Source organism: Octopus sinensis, linkage group LG2 (genome assembly GCF_006345805.1).
Source record: "Octopus sinensis linkage group LG2, ASM634580v1, whole genome shotgun sequence".
Classification (NCBI taxonomy): domain Eukaryota; kingdom Metazoa; phylum Mollusca; class Cephalopoda; order Octopoda; family Octopodidae; genus Octopus; species Octopus sinensis.
The window spans coordinates 29,777,132-29,784,248 of NC_042998.1; the positions used below are offsets into that span (position 1 = coordinate 29,777,132).

Consider the following 7,117-nt stretch of genomic DNA (forward strand, 5'->3'; position numbering starts at 1 on the left):
ACAGCGAACATGTTTTGTTGGAACAATATATCGAGTACTTTTGATTCCCCGTTGCAAGCACTGAAAAAGTAAAACTTCGATAGTTAATATTTACAAATTTTATTTGTGTGAAGAGGAGATTGTTTTATTATAAAAAAAATTATCATAATGTTTGTTTTTAAATTTTAAAATATCGTTTTAAAAGTTCTAATATTATAGAAAAATATATCATATTTGAAAAATGAAGGAGTACCCCTGACATATTAATCTCGGTAAACGAGATTTATATTATCTTCATAAAAATTTGGTTTTGCACTTTTGAAGGATGTAACGATGGAGAAAGAAAGCCTTGAAGATTGTAGCGCAATAATCCATGGAACACTGAAACAATTGGCCCTTCTGTATAGTGCCGCCCAAAATGTTGTATTGGTATCTGCTCTTTTGTGCCCGGATATCCATTATCGATAATCACGGTGTTACACAGTTCAAAGTTCCTTGAACACGTTCTGCTGGAAAGGACGAGATAGAGGAACTTTCTTCAAACGAAAGTAGCAAATCAGAACAGGACGAACACATTTTAGGTGCACATTTTAATTTCAGAGGTACAGGTAAAAAGAAAATAAAGCCATGATAATATTCAAACCAACAAGACGTCACAAATTTATATGCCGGATCGGTGGAACTCTTTTGACAAAAGTATGGACCTCGCAAATTAGACGGAGCGACACCTGAGCTTTTCACATGACAAGATCGGCTATGCTTCCGTCGAACTGAAATAAATCAATAAGAAAGACCTGTAACACAAAAAGAATGACCTGTAATGCTCATGGGTGACGCCTCTTTACTGATAACTCATCCTGGAGTGACATGGCCGGAAAATGTAACGGTTTCTTTTGTTGGTTCCTCACGCCGTACACCTGAAAAAAGAATGCAGCAGGGATAAGTGTTAGAAGTCCTGATACTTGATGTAGCTTAATGCAAACTTCAAACTGGATTATTCTAGTTGTATCAAAAGCAGTTTGAATAACTTTTCTTACTACCTTTAGCTTTGAGATAGCAGGAACTCTATCCATTGTTTTCTTTGTATAGGACTTACGTCAACTGTGGACTATTTTGGAAGCTCTGAAATTTGTTGCTTCCACTACTGCACATGCAGTCAGGTTTTATGAAATAATTTGTAATGTCGGTTGCTAATACGTCTATAGTGTTCAGGATTTGTTACCTAAGTAATCTGAGGCAATTCTCTTTGTCACACTTCCTAGAGCTCACGGAATTCCTCAAAATAGTTAGCGGAAAGGAGAAAGCAACTTCAAGGTTTAATGTCACAATCACTAGTTGAAATTATGGTGAAGAGTTACAGAGAATTGGGTGGTATGAGGTCACTGAATATGTAGAACCTTTACGTTCATCGTAAATTCAAGGAATCCATGGAGGCGTAGGAAGCATGGCACTGGGAACATTTTTTCGAAGATATATACGAAGATGTGGAGGCGCATGGCTTAGTGGTTAGGGTGTTGAACTCATGATCCTAGGGTTGTGGTTTCCATTCCTGGACTGGGCGATGCGTTGTGTTGTTGAGCAAAACACTTCATTTCACGTTGCTCCAGTCCACTCAGCCGGCAAAAATGAGTAATCTTGCGATGGACTGGCGTCCCGTCCAGGTGGGGAATGTCTGCGCCACTGAAACCTGGAAACCGGCCCTCGTGAGCCTGGCATGGCTCGAGAAGGAACATATATACGAAGATATACTGGACTTTGAACGTGGCTACCTATGAGAGTATTACATTGCAATGGTAAATCTCAAATTATTCACTTCTGTCATTTGAGTTCAGTTTATATAACTTTACTTTTACTTTTACTTGTTTCAGTCATTTGACTGCGGCCATGCTGGAGCACCGCCTTTAGTCGAGCAAATCGACCCCGGGACTTATTCTTTGTAAGCCCAGTACTTATTCTATCGGTTTCTTTTTGCCGAACCGCTAGTGACGGGGACGTAAACACACCAGCATCGGTTGTCAAGCAATGCTAGGGGGACAAACACAGACACACAAACACACACACATACATATATATATATATATATATATATATATATATATATATACGTACATACGACAGGATTCTTTCAGTTTCCGTCTACCAAATCCACTCACAAGGCTTTGGTCGGCCCGAGGCTATAGTAGAAGACATTTGCCCAAGGTGCCACGCAGTGGGACTGAACCCGGAACCATGTAGTTCATAAGCAAGCTACTTACCACACAGCCACTCCTGCGCCTATAATTCATGTGCATATTAATTTCACTTCCTCTGTTCTTTTGTGTTGTTTTGTTTTTACTGAATTGAAGGAAGGGAAACATGTGTAAATTCGTCCATTCATACATGGGAATGAGTTAAAACTCAGAATATCCTTATCCAAGTCACAAAAGCAAAGATTGAAAGGGAAATAGCCAGTTTCAGTACTTTTACATCGTAAGCAATTATCAAGCAATATTGAATAACGAGGAAGAAAATTGTGTTACGTAGCATAAATACTTATATCAGTCAATAATCATTCTATAAAGGGGCGTTTATAAGAGTAATAATTTGAATGCATAAAAAAAATATATATATTGGAAAAGTTTTTCCATTTTATCAGCGTTTAACTGAATGAATTATTTTGAAAAAACTTGCGAACAAAAGACGTGCAAAACTTTATCAAAATATTTTACTAAAATCATGAATCTGCCAGTCTGAAGAGGAAAAATTTCGGAAATGGACATTTCGCGAGATTTTTTATTAGGGAAATTTCTTTTAGTAATAAACATTGAGATCTCAAGATTCCTTAGTCTTAGGCGGCGCGCTGGCAGAGTCGTTTGCACGCCAGTCGAAATGCTTACCGATATTTCGTCTGCCGTTATGTTCTGAGTTCAAATTCCACCGTGGTCGACTTTGCCTTTTATTCTTTCAGAGTCATTTAAATAAGTTCCAGTTACGAACTGGGGTCGATGCAATCGACTTAATCCCTTTGTCTATCCTTTTTTGTAACCTCTATGTTTATCCCCACCGTGGGCATTAATGAAATAAATATTTCCTTATTCGAAGGTTGCAAACGAACTGACAGAATCATTAACACACCGAGAAAATGCTTAGAGGCCTTTTTAGGCCCATTTTTACGTTTTAAATCCAAATTACACCGGGGTCGACTTTGCTTTTCCTCGGGGGTCGATGAAATAAATACCAGCTGAACACTGGTGTTGATGTAATCAACTTATCGAAAATGCAAAAAACAATACACAACATTTTACTAAGATAGATATTTCGAATTTTTCTCCTCTTGTTTACAACTTAATTTCCTACATTCCACGAAATCTAACAAGTTCAGAATCAATGTATCACAAATGCAAAGAAGTTTATTTTTATTCTCTACTATTTTATGTAAAATAATTATTTTATTCTAACTACTTTTCGCCACTCGATAAATCGTCGATAATTATGGTACTTTTCCTTTTTAATTTTTTCGAAAAGCTTTGATAAATTCATCAAAGGTTTACAGCTGCTATTTTAGCAAAGATAAATTATTCTTCATTTTTTATTTTTATGTGTGTGTTTTCTTCTGCTAGATAGCATTTAAATTCTCCCCTTTTGCTTTGACTAGATTTTGTTTTTGAGATCTACGAGAACGAAATGTAATAATGATCAATGTTGAAACTTTGGTTCAAGGGAAACATCTTAATCTTACACTTTTATTTGCAAAAAAAAGAAGAAAAAAAACAAACAAATTGGATACAGAAGATATCATATTTTAAGAAAGTTACCAAGTGAGCTGTAAAAATATATAAAACATCATTTTTCTTAATACCAAATTAGATTGTAATCTAATGTTGATATGATTGAGTGTTCAGCAACTCAGTTGGAAAGTAATTCGTTCGAATTCAACCGAACAATGTGCTGAAGTCGTTTAATATGAATACGTAACACATGTATAAAAATTAACATAAGTTACACAGCAAATTGTCTCAGCTGAGGCAACTCTAGTTACTGTCTTATAACTAGAGTTGCATCGGTATGATGCCTAAAACCTTGATTTCAAAGATGCAGGATAGCATGGGCATGATACTGTGCAAATACGCTAGCAGATATGGGTTTATTCTCTCCAGTGAAATACCCCTTAGATACCCTTAGATACAGGTGAGGTGCCAAATATTTAAGAGTGGTTTAAAACAAAATGCCTTATACACTAGTGACGTTTATGAAGTACCACTGACAAACACGCTTATAATGCAGTTTACTCTTAGTATTTATTGACGTTGGAATTACTTTCCAAACAGATTTTTGATAATCAGTTGATGTATTCAGATAACGGCATAGATATTTTAATAGTTATTTGATACCAACTTATTAATTTGTTCAAATCCTGCGCACATCAACTTTGCCTTCCTTTTACCGAATATATAAAATAAAGTCTCATTGATGTGTTAGGATCAAGGGCATCGATTGGCCAGCTTTCCTCAAAATTGGTTTTCCTTGTGCTTAAACTAGAAGCCATTATAAACCTCTTTGGAACCGATGCGATATATGTATATGTGGCGGCGAGCTGGCGGACATATGCCTAGGGCGGCGAGCTGGCGAACACGTTAGCACCCCAGGCGAAATGCGTAGCCCTGTTTCGTTTGCCGTTACGTTCTGAGTTCAAATTCCGCCGAGGTTGACTTTGCCTTTCATCCTCCCGGGGTCGATAAATTAAGTACCAGTTACACACTGGGGTCGATGTAATCGACTTAATCCCTATGTCTGTCCTTGTTTGTTCCCTCTATGTTTAGCCCCTTGTGGACAATAAAGAAATATATATGCATATGTGTGCATGTGTCATCTGGTGTACTACGTGTCTTTTGCTTGATCCCTGGTCAACCTTAATTAAGCAGACTTATGACTTTGGAACTGAATTGTGACCACCCCATCAGTTTAGGCGTATGTCCAGGACTAAACTATGCCATTTCCTTTCCAAATTACACATAGTAGGAGATACATTCAAGAAGAGAAGTCTACTACCTCTAGCATATTGAGCGATTACGTAGATGGAAGTGTTCTGACATTGAAAACTAATAGCTTGTTGAGTGGTGTGAAGTGTAATATAAAATTCTACAAAGAAGCGCTTCTATTGTTTGATTTCACTCCATTTTTTAGTATGAATTTAACATACCTTAGGTTCGTAATGTGTCAACTAATTGCTTTCCATTACTAAAGTGGTCTCACCTGAACGCATATGTGGGGAACACAGTAAAACAATAATCTGCTAAATAAATTAAAGAACATATCTTCCTTCAGATAAGATTAAAAATGAAAATAATTTAAATCTATCTCTGCAAATCAGAAGACAGATCCTAGCATCTGTGACCCAGTTTCTTTGCCTGCCTCTTATCATTTATAGCCAATTACCCAACCAATGCCCGTAGCAAAAGTAATCAACAATTTAAACTACTTTCATAAACATTTACACTGAACAATCTCGTGCAAAAAATAAGTGTGAGCTCACAATTTTCTCTTTCTCGTACACACAAATTAAAAGTAGTGAATGCTTTCACAATTTTTGCTAAATATATAATCATCATAAAATACACTCATTAATTCTCTTTATTAAATATTTCATGAATAACCATATTAATTACAAAGAATGAGACATACGTTTTATGTTAATTATTCTTAATTGTTTGCAGAATTTGTTTGCAATATAAATTATTTTACAGATTTATATTTTGAACTTTGACATGAATACCATAATAATCGACTAATTATTGGTTTCGTTTTAACCTAAACTGCTCTTTTTGAAACATAATCATCTAATTTAAATGATGCAGGTGCTCATAGTATTTCTTAAACTTTGGTCTACCATGCGCAATATGTGGCGTTTGAGACGTGACCATATCTCTTTTGGTCGCTTTTTCATAATTCAGTGTATCCTATTATAAGTTGTTAGCGAATGAGTGAAGAGAGATTTGGTTTTTATCTTCTATTAAACATGAGTGATTCCATAAATTCTCGTCCATCGGAAATGAGCGAGTACTGAATTAAAAAAAAAGAAGATAGCCTTCTTTTCGCCGCATTCTTGAATCAAATCCGACCAAAGTCAGTATCGAAATATTCCTTATATAAACGAATCTCTTCATATGAACCGATTTTTCTTTTCTCATCAGCTAGATGGGAAGTGGCACTCCGGCGGTTACGACGACGAGGGTTCCAGCTGATCTGCTCAACGGAAGAGCCCGCTCGTGAAATTAACGTGCAAGTGGCTGCGCACTCCATAGACAGGTGTACCCTTAACGTAGTTCTCTGGGAGATTTAGCGTGGCACAGCGTGCGACAAGGCTGGCCCTTTGAAATACGGGCACAACAGAAACAGGAAGAAAGGGTGAAAGAAAGTTGTGGAGAAAGAGTACAGCAGGGTTCCCCACTACCCACTGCCGGAGCCTCGTGGAGCTTTAGGTGTTTTCGCTCAATAAACACTCACATCACCCGCTCTGGGAATAAAAACTTACATAGAGGAGAATTGAATTCATAAGTTAAAAATTCGCAATAAACACTGCAGGGCACTTCATCCGATAATATAACTCTATCAATCGGGGACGTGCCGCCTAGATATACAAGATAGACAGTGCCTACCTCGAGTAAAATAGTTCGATAGCAACATCTTCCTCTCATAGCAAAATATATGCCTCTCGGTACTAATACTACTTCAATTAAATATATATATATATATATCAGTCAAAATTATATATATATATACCGGAGTAAGCACATAAATGTGATACAAGTTGGAAAAAAGAGTACTCAAATACCAGAGGTAGAGTAATATGCTTTATTTACAAGCAGCAGAAATATAACAAAAGCTGTTACTCAGAGTTTCACGTTCCCGTTCGTCGGACAGTTTTTAACAAATGCTCCTAATTCAATAAAATCATGAAGGTTACTCTGATTACTATGCATAAAATGCAAAATATCAAATTTTTTTTTGTAGATTAGGTAGGCATAATTTCGCCCCTGCTTTTCAGTCTCGGTATTTAAGCTACGCATAGTACTTATTTCTTTATTACCCACAAGGGGCTAAACATAGAGGGGACAGACATGGACAGACATAGGTATTAAGTCGATTATATCTACACCAG

At 36.6% G+C, this 7,117-nt stretch overlaps 1 long non-coding RNA gene across 2 annotated transcripts in view; it reads right to left on the reverse strand.

Annotated features, from left to right (window-relative positions):
- Positions 1-778: 778 nt before the first annotated feature.
- The window catches only part of LOC118767459, a 484,636-nt gene continuing 478,297 nt past the window's right edge, over positions 779-7,117 (reverse strand). For both annotated transcript variants that reach the window (XR_005003389.1, XR_005003390.1), the window contains exon 4: positions 779-896. This is a non-coding gene — a long non-coding RNA (uncharacterized LOC118767459). The remainder of the gene's footprint in view (positions 897-7,117) is intronic.